Source organism: Oncorhynchus mykiss, chromosome 16 (assembly GCF_013265735.2).
Source record: "Oncorhynchus mykiss isolate Arlee chromosome 16, USDA_OmykA_1.1, whole genome shotgun sequence".
Lineage (NCBI taxonomy): Eukaryota > Metazoa > Chordata > Actinopteri > Salmoniformes > Salmonidae > Oncorhynchus > Oncorhynchus mykiss.
The window spans coordinates 69,630,682-69,646,342 of NC_048580.1; the positions used below are offsets into that span (position 1 = coordinate 69,630,682).

The 15,661-nt window shown below is 42.0% G+C and overlaps 1 protein-coding gene across 4 annotated transcripts in view; it reads right to left on the reverse strand.

Annotated features, from left to right (window-relative positions):
• Nucleotides 1-15,661, reverse strand: part of LOC110491172 (solute carrier organic anion transporter family member 4A1) — an 88,344-nt gene that overhangs the window by 53,008 nt on the left and 19,675 nt on the right. The window contains exon 1 of one of the 4 annotated variants that reach the window (XM_036947670.1): nt 10,899-11,167. The exons of the other annotated variants lie outside the window; for them this stretch is intronic. The gene's annotated coding sequence lies outside the window, so the exon portion shown is untranslated. Of the gene's footprint in view, nt 1-10,898; nt 11,168-15,661 lie in introns of those variants that run through there. 4 annotated transcript variants of the gene reach the window in all.

The window sequence follows — 15,661 nt, forward strand, 5'->3', positions numbered from 1 at the left end:
TAGAAGCCATCGTAATCAGGCATCAACTCCTCCGGTATAGAAGCCATCGTATTGAGGCATCAACTCCTCCGGTATAGAAGCCATCGTAATCAGGCATCAACTCCTCCGGTATAGAAGCCATCGTAATGAGGCATCAACTCGTCCGGTATAGAAGCCATCGTTATGAGGCATCAACTCCTCCGGTATAGAAGCCATCGTTATGAGGCATCAACTCCTCCGGTATAGAAGCCATCATAATGAGGCATCAACTCCTCCGGTAAAGAAGCCATCGTTATGAGGCATCCACTCCTCCGGTATAGAAGCCATCGTATTGAGGCATCAACTCCTCCGGTATAGAAGCCATCGTTATGAGGCATCAACTCCTCCGTTATAGAAGCCATCGTAATCAGGCATCAACTCCTCCGGTATAGAAGCCATCGTATTGAGGCATCAACTCCTCCGGTATAGAAGCCATCGTAATCAGGCATCAACTCCTCCGGTATAGAAGCCATCGTTATGAGGCATCAACTCCTCCGGTATAGAAGCCATCGTTATGAGGCATCAACTCCTCCGGTATAGAAGCCATCGTAATGAGGTATCAACTCCTCCGGTATAGAAGCCATCGTTATGAGGCATCAACTCCTCCGGTATAGAAGCCATTGTTATGAGGCATCAACTCCTCCGGTATAGAAGCCATCGTTATGAGGTATCAACTCCTCCGGTATAGAAGCCATCGTAATCAGGCATCAACTCCTCCGGTATAGAAGCCATCGTAATGAGGTATCAACTCCTCCGGTATAGAAGCCATCGTAATCAGGCATCAACTCCTCCAGTATAGAAGCCATCGTAATGAGGCATCAACTCCTCCTGTATAGAAGCCATCGTTATGAGGCATCAACTCCTCCGGTATAGAAGCCATCGTAATGAGGCATCAACTCCTCCGGTATAGAAGCCATCGTAATCAGGCATCAACTCCTCCGGTATAGAAGCCATCGTTATGAGGCATCCACTCCTCCGGTATAGAAGCCATCGTATTGAGGCATCAACTCCTCCGGTATAGAAGCCATCGCAATGAGGCATCAACTCCTCAAGTATAGAAGCCATCGTAATGAGGCATCAACTCCTCCGGTATAGAAGCCATCATAATGAGGCATCAACTCCTCCAGTATAGAAGCCATCGTAATGAGACATCAACTCCTTCAGAACCATGTCCAGCCAGCCATCTCCAGAACCATGTCCAGCCAGCCATCTCCAGAACCATGTCCAGCCAGCCACCTCCAGAACCATGTCCAGCCAGCCACCTCCAGAACAATGTCCAGCCAGCCACCTCCAGAACAATGTCCAGCCAGCCACCTCCAGAACCATGTCCAGCCAGCCACCTCCAGAACAATGTCCAGCCAGCCACCTCCATAACCATGTCCAGCCAGCCACCTCCAGAACAATGTCCAGCCAGCCACCTCCAGAACAATGTCCAGCCAGCCACCTCCAGAACCATGTCCAGCCAGCCACCTCCAGAACAATGTCCAGCCAGCCACCTCCAGAACCATGTCCAGCCAGCCACCTCCAGAACCATGTCCAGCCAGACCCAAACAACAACGCTGAACCATGATAACTGGAGGGAAACAATACTGGACTATGAGGGATCCCAAAGGATGGTCTCTCTACATCTCTAAAACACACACTATCAGAGGTTATGTACACCAGTAGTTTTTCAGTCCAATAAGTGCCTCGACTTCCCTCTCCCTAACCAGCTGAAACATACAGGTGTTCCCTGAGTGTCACTTTACAGGTTAAATCAAAGCTGCTGCTTTCAGGATCAGGAGCCTCTGCCCAGAGTCCACATAGATAATACCACAAAGCTGATATCCACAGCCGTGATGACATCAGAGTTCACTACAGGTCAAAAGTTTAAGAACACCTACTCATTCAAGGGTTTTTCTTTATTTTTACTATTTTCTACGTTGTACAATAATAGTGAAGACATCAAAACTATGAAATAACACATATGGAATCATGTAGTAACCAAAAAAGTTATAAACAAATCAAAATATATTTTACATTTGAGATTCTTCAAATAGCCACCATTTGCCTTGATGACAGCTTTGCACACTCTTGGCATTCTGGTAACTCTAAACTACAGTAGTAAAATACACCAGTAGTAAAATACACTAGTAGTTACCTACACCAGTAGTAAAATGAACCAGTAGTTACCTACACCAGTAGTAAAATACACCAGTAGTTACCTACACCGGTAGTAGAATACACCAGTAGTTACCTACACCAGTAGTTTGACTACACCAGTACATCAGTAGTTATCCACACCAGTAGTTAGCTACACCAGTAGTAAAATACACCAGTAGTTAGACTACACCAGTAGTAAAATACACCAGTAGTTAGACTACACCAGTGTTTACCTACACCAGTAGTTAGACTACACCAGTAGTTAGACTACACCAGTAGTAAAATACAGCAGTAGTTACCTACACCAGTAGTAAAATACACCAGCAGTTAGCTACACCAGTAGTAAAATACACCAGCAGTTAGCTACACCAGTAGTAAAATACACCAGCAGTTAGCTACACCAGTAGTAAAATACACCAGTAGTTAGACTACACCAGTAGTAAAATACACCAGTAGTTACCTACACCAGTAGTAAAATACAGCAGTAGTTAACTACACCAGTAATAAAATACACCAGTAGTTAGACTACACCAGTAGTAAAATACACCAGTAGTTACCTACACCAGTAGTAAAATACAGCAGTAGTTACCTACACCAGTAATAAAATACACCAGTAGTTAGACTACACCAGTAGTAAAATACACCAGTAGTTACCTACACCAGTAGTAAAATACACCAGTAGTTACCTACACCGGTAGTAATACACCAGTAGTTACCTACACCAGTAGTTTGACTACACCAGCAGTAAAATACACCAGTAGTTAGACTACACCAGTAGTAAAATACACCAGTAGTTAGACTACACCAGTAGTAAAATACACCAGTAGTTACCTACACCAGTAGTTACCTACACCAGTAGTTACCTACACCAGTAGTAAAATACACCAGTAGTTACCTACACCAGTAGTTAGACTACACTAGTAGTAAAATACACTAGTAGTTACCTACACCAGTAGTTAGACTAAACCAGTAGTAAAATACACCAGTAGTTAGACTACACCAGTAGTTACCTACACCAGTAGTAAAATACACCAGCAGTTACCTACACCAGTAGTTAGACTACACCAGTAGTTAGACTACACCAGTACACCAGTAGTTATCTACACCATTCATTACCTACACCAGAAGTTAGCTACACCAGTAGTTAGACTACTCCAGTAGTTAGACTACACCAGTAGTTAGACTACACCAGTAGTAAAATACACCAGCAGTTATACTACACTAGTAGTTACCTACACCATCAGTTAGACTACACCAGTAGTTACCTACACCATCAGTTAGACTACACCAGTAGTTACCTACACCATCAGTTAGACTACACCAGTAGTTACCTACACCATCAGTTAGACTACACCAGTAGTAAAATACACCAGTTGTAAAATACACCAGTAGTTAGACTACACCAGTAGTAACATACACCAGTAGTTAGACTACACCAGTAGTAAAATACACCAGCAGTTAGCTACACCAGTAGTAAAATACACCAGTAGTTAGACTACACCAGTAGTAAAATACACCAGTAGTTACCTACACCAGTAGTAAAATACAGCAGTAGTTACCTACACCAGTAATAAAATACACCAGTAGTTAGACTACACCAGTAGTAAAATACACCAGTAGTTACCTACACCAGTAGTAAAATACAGCAGTAGTTACCTACACCAGTAATAAAATACACCAGTAGTTAGACTACACCAGTAGTAAAATACACCAGTAGTTACCTACACCAGTAGTAAAATACACCAGTAGTTACCTACACCGGTAGTAATACACCAGTAGTTACCTACACCAGTAGTTTGACTACACCAGCAGTAAAATACACCAGTAGTTAGACTACACCAGTAGTAAAATACACCAGTAGTTAGACTACACCAGTAGTAAAATACACCAGTAGTTACCTACACCAGTAGTTACCTACACCAGTAGTTACCTACACCAGTAGTAAAATACACCAGTAGTTACCTACACCAGTAGTTAGACTACACTAGTAGTAAAATACACTAGTAGTTACCTACACCAGTAGTTAGACTAAACCAGTAGTAAAATACACCAGTAGTTAGACTACACCAGTAGTTACCTACACCAGTAGTAAAATACACCAGCAGTTACCTACACCAGTAGTTAGACTACACCAGTAGTTAGACTACACCAGTACACCAGTAGTTATCTACACCATTCATTACCTACACCAGAAGTTAGCTACACCAGTAGTTAGACTACTCCAGTAGTAGACTACACCAGTAGTTAGACTACACCAGTAGTAAAATACACCAGCAGTTATACTACACTAGTAGTTACCTACACCATCAGTTAGACTACACCAGTAGTTACCTACACCATCAGTTAGACTACACCAGTAGTTACCTACACCATCAGTTAGACTACACCAGTAGTTACCTACACCATCAGTTAGACTACACCAGTAGTAAAATACACCAGTTGTAAAATACACCAGTAGTTAGACTACACCAGTAGTAACATACACCAGTAGTTAGACTACACCAGTAGTAAAATACACCAGTAGTTACCTACACCAGTAGTAAAATACACAAGTAGTTAGCTACACATATAGTTAGACTACACCAGTAGTTAGACTACACCAGTAGTAAAATACACTAGTAGTTAGACTACACCAGTAGTAAAATACACCAGTAGTTAGACTACACCAGTAGTAAAATACACCAGTAGTTAGACTACACCAGTAGTAAAATACACCAGAAGTTAGACTACACCAGTAGTAAAATACACCAATAGTTACCTACACTAGTAGGTAGACTACACCAGTAGTTACCCACACCAGTGGTAAAATACACCAGTAGTTACCTACACCAGTGGTAATATACACTAGTAGTTACCTACACCAGAAGTTAGCTACACCAGTATACCAGTAGTTACCTAAACCAGTAGTTACCTACATCAGTAGATACCTACACCAGTAGTTACCTACACCAGTAGTTAGACTACACCAGTACACCAGTAGTAAAATACACCAGTAGTTAGACTACACCAGTAGTAAAATACACCAGTAGTTAGACTACACCAGTAGTAAAATACACCAGAAGTTAGACTACACCAGTAGTAAAATACACCAATAGTTACCTACACTAGTAGGTAGACTACACCAGTAGTTACCCACACCAGTGGTAAAATACACCAGTAGTTACCTACACCAGTGGTAATATACACTAGTAGTTACCTACACCAGAAGTTAGCTACACCAGTATACCAGTAGTTACCTAAACCAGTAGTTACCTACACCAGTAGTAAAATACACCAATAGTTACCTACACTAGTAGGTAGACTACACCAGTAGTTACCCACACCAGTGGTAAAATACACCAGTAGTTACCTACACCAGTGGTAATATACACTAGTAGTTACCTACATCAGAAGTTAGCTACACCAGTATACCAGTAGTTACCTACACCAGTAGTAAAATACACCAGCAGTTACCTACACCAGTAGTAAAATACACCAGTAGTTAGACTACACCAGTAGTAAAATACACCAGTAGTTAGACTACACCAGTAGTAAAGTACACCAGCAGTTACCTACACCAGTAGTTAGACTACACCAGTAGTAAAATACACCAGCAGTTACCTACACCAGTAGTTAGACTACACCAGTAGTTATCTACACCGTTCATTACCTACACCAGAAGTTAGCTACACCAGTAGACTACACCAGTAGTAAAATACACCAGTAGTTAGACTACACCAGTAGTTACCTACACCATAGTTAGACTACACCAGTAGTAAAATACACCAGTAGTTACCTACACTAGTAGGTAGACTACACCAGTAGTAAAATACACCAGTAATTACCTACGCCAGTAGTTAGACTACACCAGTAGTAAAATACACCAATAGTTACCTACACTAGTAGGTAGACTACACCAGTAGTTACCCACACCAGTGGTAAAATACACCAGTAGTTACCTACACCAGTGGTAATATACACTAGTAGTTACCTACACCAGAAGTTAGCTACACCAGTATACCAGTAGTTACCTAAACCAGTAGTTACCTACATCAGTAGATACCTACACCAGTAGTTACCTACACCAGTAGTTAGACTACACCAGTACATCAGTAGTTATCTACACCAGTAGTTAGCTACACCATTAGTTAACTATACCAGTAGTTATTTTCACCAGTAGTTACCTACACCAGTAGTTAGACTAAACCAGTACACCAGTAGTTATCTACACCAGTAGTTATCTACACCAGTAGTTATCTACACCATTAGTTAGCTACACCAGTAGTTACCTACACCAGTAGTTATCTACACCATTAGTTAACTAGACCATTAGTTAACTAGACCATTAGTTAACTAGACCATTAGTTAACTAGACCATTAGTTAACTAGATCATTAGTTAGCTACACCGCTAGTTTGGTAATATGGTACAGGAACTTGACGCTGACCCTGGACGGACTTTGAGAGGAAAATATCAAACTAAACATATTTTAAAATCAATAATTTGGGAAAGTACTGTATGATAAAAAAAACAAACAGTGTATTGTGAAAGGATGGCCCGAGCATGTGCTATGTTTGATTCTGGGAGAAGAGTATGGTCCAATGGTAACGTCATAGGAGGAAAAAAAGAAAAATCGACCAATCAAAACTAACCAGGGTACAGCCCTCTAAGACTGTTGTCTTTTAGCCCCAGTTGACTCAATGCTTCCTGGGAGATTAAGGCAGCGAACAGCAAACCTACTATTTCCACGAGATCAAGCCTTGATAGTGATCTCCCCATTGTGTGTTGTCTACAAAGTACGCTATTCATGCCCCGGGATTCCTTCATCTCTGTGTGGCCCCAGAGGAAGTGTTCTTCTTCTCACTGTTTATCTATATACAGTTACATCCTTACTGTACGCACAAGAAACACTAGTACAAGGATGGTTTACGAGGATGACATCCATTGTGTATACTGCCACCCAGATGGAGCATTTAAGAGTAAATTCTGACTAACCTCATCACAAACAGTAAGTTCTGACTGACAATCCTCACTGTGTTTACATATAGTTGAAGTCGGAAGATTACATACACCTTAGCTAAATACATTTAAACTCAGTTTTTCCACATTTCCTGACATATAATCCCAGTAAGAAATCCCTGTTTTAGGTCAGTTAGGATCACCACTTTATTTTAAGAATGTGAAATGTCAGAATAATAGTAGAGATAATTATTTATTTCAGCTTTTATTTATTTCTTCACACGTTTACTCAACTTTCAGTTGAGTTGAACTATTCACTCAACTAGTATTTGGTAGCATTGCCTTTAAATTGTTTAACTTGTGTCAAACGTTTTGGGTGGCCTTCCACAAGCTTCCCACAATAAGTTGGGTGTGTTTTGGCCCATTCCTCCTGACAGAGCTGGTGTAACTGAGTCAGGTTTGTAGGCCTCCTTGCTCGCACACACTTTTTCAGTTCTGCCCACAAAGAGCACTGTGTTTGAAGGTAGGCCTTGAAATCATCCACAGGTACACCTCCAATTGACTCAAATTATGTCAATTAGCCTTTCAGAAGCTTCTAAAGCCATGACATCATTTTCTGGAATTTTCCAAGCTGTTTAAAAGGCACAGTCAACTTAGTGTATGTACACTTCTGACCCACTGGAATTGTGATACAGTGAATGATAAGTGAAATAATCTGTCTGTAAACAATTGTATGTAACTCATAGAGGAGCAGCACCAGTATGTAACTCATAGAGGAGCAGTACCAGTATGTATCTCATAGAGGAGCAGTATGTAACTCATAGAGGAGCAGCACCAGTATGTAACTCAGAGGAGCAGCACCAGTATGTAACTCATAGAGGAGCAGTACCATTATGTAACTCATAGAGGAGCAGTACCATTATGTAACTCATAGAGGAGCAGTACCAGTATGTATCTCATAGAGGAACAGTACCAGTATGTATCTCATAGAGGAGCAGTACCAGTATGTAACTCATAGAGGAGCAGTACCAGTATGTAACTCATAGAGGAGCAGTACCAGTATGTAACTCATAGAGGAGCAGTACCAGTATGTAACTCATAGAGGAGCAGTACCAGTATGTATCTCATAGAGGAGCAGTACCAGTATGTATCTCATAGAGGAGCAGTACCAGTATGTATCTCATAGAGGAGCAGTACCAGTATGTATCTCATAGAGGAGCAGTACCAGTATGTATCTCATATAGGAGCAGTACCAGTATGTATCTCATACAGGTGCAGTACCAGTATGTATCTCATAGAGGAGCAGTACCAGTATGTAACTCATAGAGGAGCAGTACCAGTATGTATCTCATACAGGTGCAGTACCAGTATGTATCTCATAGAGGAGCAGTACCAGTATGTATCTCATACAGGTGCAGTACCAGTATGTATCTCATACAGGTGCAGTACCAGTATGTATCTCATAGAGGAGCAGTACCAGTATGTATCTCATACAGGTGCAGTACCAGTATGTTTCTCATAGAGGAGCAGTACCAGTATGTATCTCATAGAGGAGGAGGAGCAGCATCCTGACTAGAGCATGATAACGATTCAGAATTTGACAGAGTAATCTGACGCACACACACAACACAGCACAGTCACACAACACACACCACACAGTCACACAACACACAGTCACACATAACACAGTCACACAGTCACACACACCACACAGTCACACAGTCACACACCACACAGTTACAGTCACACACCACACAGTCACAGTCACACACCACACAGTCACACAACACACAGTCACACAACACACAGTCACACAACACACACAGTCACACAGTCACACACACCACACAGTTACACAGTCACACACCACACAGTTACAGTCACACACCACACAGTCACACACAGTCACACACCACACAGTCACACACCACACAGTCACACACAGTCACACACCACACAGTAACACAGTCACACAGTCACACATCAAATCACACACCACACCGTCACACACCACACAGTCACACACCACACAGTCACACACCACACAGTCACACACCACACAGTCACACACCACACACAACACAGTCACACAGTCACACACACTGGAGGGACAGATGGATAAACACTACAAAATAAGACACAACAAAATAAGTTACGTACAGTAGACAGACAGACAGACAGACATGGCACAACAGGTATACAACTACCAGAAATACAGTTGGATATATGTTGGCAGAGGCCCTCCAGGCCCTGGAGTCACAGTGGAAGAACCCCAGGAACCTGGAGACACAGTGACAGAACCCCAGGGCTCTGGATACACAGTGACAGAACCCCAGGGCCCTGGATACACAGTGACAGAACCCCAGGGCCCTGGAGACACAGTGACAGAACCCCAGGCCCTGGAGACACAGTGACAGAACCCCAGGGCCTGGGAGACACAGTGACAGAACCCCAGGGCCCTGGAGACACAGTGACAGAACCCCAGGCCCTGGAGACACAGTGACAGAACCCCAGGGCCCTGGGGACACAGTGGCTGTCTGTCTGTCCCACTCCAACACCCTGGCCGTGACAAATCTCATACAGCTACACTCTCTCTGTCTAAACAATACGTCACACTGCATGTCTCAGTACCCCATCTTTAACTGACTCTCTCTCTCACACCCACTGTGCTGTACCTGTGCCTATTCATCAGTCCTCTGTGTGTCTTAGAGCGTCTGGGTGCCTGGGGTATAAGGCAGGGCCAATCTAAAACACATGGGTTATACCGGACTCATTCCTTTATTATACTGGTTAGGGCAGCAGTCTTCTGTTATCACTAGCCAGATACCTATATCAGTTCAACAGACATCTACAGTACTCTGCTACATAATGTTTCTGCAGGTTATGCAAGATTTAACAGCCTGGTCTCATAGACCGGACGTAACATAGTAAACGGAAATCCGGACAACCCAAATTAGGTATGATATGTTACGTTTGGTATGGTTACATAAGACAGTAGGTTACTTAAGACAAAATCTAAAGTAGAGTGGTTGTGTCGGGATGGATGGGTGAAGGCATAACGGGAACGTCTAGCAACCCAAAGATTGCATGTTCGAATCTCTTCACGGACAACTTTAGCATTTAGGCTATTTTGCAACTACTTAGCATGTTAGCTAACCCTTCCCTTAACCCCAACCCAAACCTTAGCCCCTATCCTAGCTAATGTTACTGTTAGCCACCTAGCAACCTAGCTAACGTTAGCCACAACAATTGTAATTCATAACATATCAACATAAAATGGATAATGGACATCCACAGATTAATACATACCATAAAAAACGTAACATCTGATACTAATTGGGGTGCCCAATATATATAGGATTACTATGTTACGTCTACCCCTGATTGCAGGTTGGATTTAATGAAATATCAACATGGCCAGAAAAATTCAGATGGAGTTTTTCACGAGTTAGGAAATAGTCCCCAGCCCCACATTTCCAAATGTGTCGTGCATCTCCTTAGCTACAATTTACACAAATGTCCTCTTGTTATACACGTTACATTGTAAACACGCGAAAGCCGTGTGGCTTAACAGTGACAGTAGCACTAGTGACACTGTGTTCAGAGAGCCCTTTGGAATCCTACTTCCAGTAACTTGATGTTAAAACACTTCACTGCTTCATTCTGAAATATACACACAATACAACTGTGTGCCATAAAACCAGATGCCCTACATATTTGTGCTCGGGTAAATCTACCACAGTTGATTCAGTCAAGTGACACTGTATTCAGAGATGTAGTATGTGAGTAAAAACGACACACCATGTCAGAGTAAGTGACCTCCAGTTGTACTTTCCTTCTCCTCTAGATTATTTTCCTCCTTTTCCTTTCCTTTCCTCTTTGTGTTTTTATGTTCTCCACACAGCAGACGAGATTAGGTTTCAGGTGAGTCGTTGGGTGCATCCACATTCAGGTAAAATACATTCCCTTAGTGGGGAAATCCTCAAAGTAGCGCGACCAAAATGCTCCCCAAACAGCATCTGTAGTTTCAGAAGCCGTAGGATTGAAACATTCAGTATTTTTCGATGACACCTTTCTATCCTTTTGAAAAAAAGTTGACCTTTGAACTTCCTGGTACTTCCTCAGAAATGCAGATGAGTCAGACAGGTGTGGCTGGGCTGTGTCAGGAGGCTCCAGGTACATATAGTCACAGTGGGGTTAAAGTTATTCTATACTATCCTTAATAGACGGATTTCATTGAATCCTATTGACACCCATATATGCCAGCCAGTGTAGGATGTCGTCCTGTACAAACAGGTGTCAGTGGGATACGCCCTGTCCCAGCATCCCAGCCTTGCAGCCTTCCAGTTCAGCGCAGTAACAGCACACCCCACAGGGGTCATCTCACTCTATGGGTGCTAATGGAACTCGGCAAGGCAGGAACTAACCCAATACTGGCTTTCTGCTTCTGCTTCACAGGGCAAACATCACCCTGCAGGCACACTCTGTCAACCCTCACCTCCCCTGTCTGCTCCCCTGTGCTATTTGTCTTTTGGGGTCTGAGAGTCAGAAATGGGGACACACCAATTAATCCTTCCTCAGATATAGAGACTGTTATAGAGTTCATTGTGTACACGTGCGACTCCTCTACTGTGTGTGTGTGTGCGTATGTGTGTGTGTGTGTGTGTGTGTGCGTATGTGTGTGTGTGCGTATGTGTGTGTGTGTGTGTGCGTATGTGTGTGTGTGTGTGCGTATGTGTATGTGTGTGTGTGTGTGTGTGCGTATGCGTGTGTGTGTGTGTGTGTGTGCGTATGTGTGTGTGTGTGTGTGTGTGTGTGTGTATGTGCGTATGTGCGTGTGTGTGTGTGTGTGTATGTGCGTATATGTGTGTGTGTGTGTGTGTGTATGTGTGCATATGTGCGTGTGTGTGTGTATTAGTTGGTTCTTCTATCATTGTAGGGACCTAAAATTCCAAAAAGTCCCCACAAGGACAGTAAAACAAGGACACTTATTTTTCGTGGGGACATTTCCCATGTCCCCATGAAGACAAAGGCTATTAATATGATGCACGCACGCACACACATACACACACACACACACACACACACAAATTAAACTCTCCTGCCCTACTTCTCCAGACAGACAGGCTTGCCAGAGCTCGCTGCCTCCTGTTGGTCTGTCGGATCGCAGGTGAAACCGACTGGAAGAAGACCTAGAGAGTCAGCCAATCAGACGTCTCCAAGCCAGACTTGCCCTTATATGAGCTTTGTGAGGAGGTAGGAGAGGTCACCATGACGATGATGCTAATTAAGAGCCCTTGCCTGCTGACCTCGACGAGCGTGCCTCAACCACAGACAGCATGAAAAGAAAGTAAGAGAAAACAAACAAGACCGCTCAGTGAAGTACCGTCAGAGACAGCAGGATGTAGGTCAACCATCTCAACGATCATGGAGGGAGGCGGAGACAATGAACCTGTCACTCGAGGGCCTTTCCAAGAACTACATATCAGAAGAAGACATTTGTTCCATCATCTGAAACGGCACTTCGCTTTTTCTAAACGGTTCTGTGAATTTGTCATCTCTCGGACAACACTTCTGGGAAAATCTGTAAGAACGGGAAGCATATGACGACATCTGAACCATTATCTTTATGTCATTCACCTTGTTGTCGCCTGTCCTAATGTGTTCACCCTGTGGTAACATGTCCTAATGTGTTCATCTTGTTGTAACATGCCCTAATGTGTTCACCTTGTTGTGACATGTCCTAATGTGTTCACCTTGTTGTAACATGTCCTAATGTGTTCATCTTGTTGTGACGTGTCCTAATGTGTTCACCTTGTTGTCACATGTCCTAATGTGTTCACCTTGTTGTCACATGTCCTAATGTGTTCATCTTGTTGTAACATGCCCTAATGTGTTCACCTTGTTGTGACATGTCCTAATGTGTTCACCTTGTTGTAACATGTCCTAATGTGTTCATCTTGTTGTAACGTGTCCTAATGTGTTCACCTTGTTGTAACATGTCCTAATGTGTTCACCTTATTGTGACGTGTCCTAATGTGTTCATATTGTTACGTGTCCTAATGTGTTCACCTTGTTGTCACATGTCCTAATGTGTTCACCTTGTTGTAACATGTCCTAATGTGTTCACCTTATTGTAACATGTCCTAATGTGTTCATCTTGTTATCACATGTCCTAATGTGTTCACCTTGTTGTAACATGTCCTAATGTGTTCATATTGTTACGTGTCCTAATGTGTTCATCTTGTTGTAACATGTCCTAATGTGTTCATCTTGTTGTAACATGTCCTAATGTGTTCATATTGTTACGTGTCCTAATGTGTTCACCTTGTTGTAACATGTCCTAATGTGTTCATATTGTTACGTGTCCTAATGTGTTCACCTTGTTGTGACGTGTCCTAATGTGTTCACCTTGTTGTAACATGTCCTAATGTGTTCATATTGTTACATGTCCTAATGTGTTCACCTTGTTGTAACATGTCCTAATGTGTTCATATTGTTACGTGTCCTAATGTGTTCATCTTGTTGTAACATGTCCTAATGTGTTCATCTTGTTGTAACATGTCCTAATGTGTTCATATTGTTACGTGTCCTAATGTGTTCATCTTGTTGTAACATGTCCTAATGTGTTCATCTTGTTGTAACATGTCCTAATGTGTTCATATTGTTACGTGTCCTAATGTGTTCACCTTGTTGTAACATGTCCTAATGTGTTCATATTGTTACGTGTCCTAATGTGTTCACCTTGTTGTAACATGTCCTAATGTGTTCATATTGTTACGTGTCCTAATGTGTTCATCTTGTTGTAACGTGTCCTAATGTGTTCATCTTGTTATAACGTGTCCTAATGTGTTAATATTGTTGTGACATGTCCTAATGTGTTCATCTTGTTATCACATGTCCTAATGTGTTCATCTTGTTATCACATGTCCTAATGTGTTCATATTGTGACGTGTCCTAATGTGTTCATCTTGTTGTAACATGTCCTAATGTGTTCATCTTATTGTGACGTGTCCTAATGTGTTCATCTTGTTGTAACGTGTCCTAATGTGTTCATCTTGTTATCACATGTCCTAATGTGTTCATCTTGTTGTAACATGTCCTAATGTGTTCATCTTGTTATCACATGTCCTAATGTGTTCATCTTGTTGTAACGTGTCCTAATGTGTTCACCTTGTTGTAACGTGTCCTAATGTGTTCATCTTGTTGTCACATGTCCTAATGTGTTCACCTTGTTGTGACGTGTCCTAATGTGTTCATCTTGTTATCACATGTCCTAATGTGTTCATCTTGTTATCACATGTCCTAATGTGTTCATCTTGTTATCACATGTCCTAATGTGTTCATCTTGTTATCACATGTCCTAATGTGTTCATATTGTGACGTGTCCTAATGTGTTCACCTTGTTGTGACGTGTCCTAATGTGTTCACCTTGTTAGCACATGTCCTAATGTGTTCATCTTGTTGTAACGTGTCCTAATGTGTTCATCTTGTTATCACATGTCCTAATGTGTTCATCTTGTTATCACATGTCCTAATGTGTTCATCTTGTTATCACATGTCCTAATGTGTTCATATTGTGACGTGTCCTAATGTGTTCATCTTGTTATCACATGTCCTAATGTGTTCATATTGTGACGTGTCCTAATGTGTTCACCTTGTTGTAACATGTCCTAATGTGTTCATCTTGTTATCACATGTCCTAATGTGTTCATCTTGTTATCACATGTCCTAATGTGTTCATATTGTGACGTGTCCTAATGTGTTCACCTTGTTGTAACATGTCCTAATGTGTTCATCTTATTGTGACGTGTCCTAATGTGTTCATCTTGTTGTAACATGCCCTAATGTGTTCACCTTGTTGTGACATGTCCTAATGTGTTCATCTTATTGTGACGTGTCCTAATGTGTTCATCTTGTTGTAACGTGTCCTAATGTGTTCATCTTGTTGTAACGTGTCCTAATGTGTTAATATTGTTACGTGTCCTAATGTGTTCATCTTGTTGTTCCTATCAAACAAATACACATCTTAACGCACTAACAAGTCTCACCTCAGCTAAGTACTGTAAAATGAATCTAACATAATGAAAAAACCTTTTAGTTGCACTTGTATGGGGCCACTCAATAACCAGACTTTGATTTTCCTGCTGTAGTTATGTGAAAGGACAAGAACGGTCCAGTGAAAATGGCTTTGAAAAAAGTCAAATAGCAGACAGTGGGACATTGTGAGTTCTCAAATGAAGGCCATTGCCAAGATATTCCACTAGGCCTCACATACACCCACTTGGTCAAGTTATGTGGGACAGGCCTTTCTTCAGAAAATTCTTCTGAATGAATTGTGCAGTGTAGAAATTGTGTCAGTTCTCTTGCGTTCTGTGCAACAGAGTCAGTGTATATGCAGCAGTTTGGGTCGCCTGGCTCGTTGCAAACTGTGTGAAGACTATTTCTTCCTAACAAAGACAGCCAACTTCGCCAAACGGGGGATGATTTAACAAAAGCGCATTTGCGAAAAAAGCACAGTCGTTGCACGAATGTACCTAACCATAAACATCAATGCCTTTCTT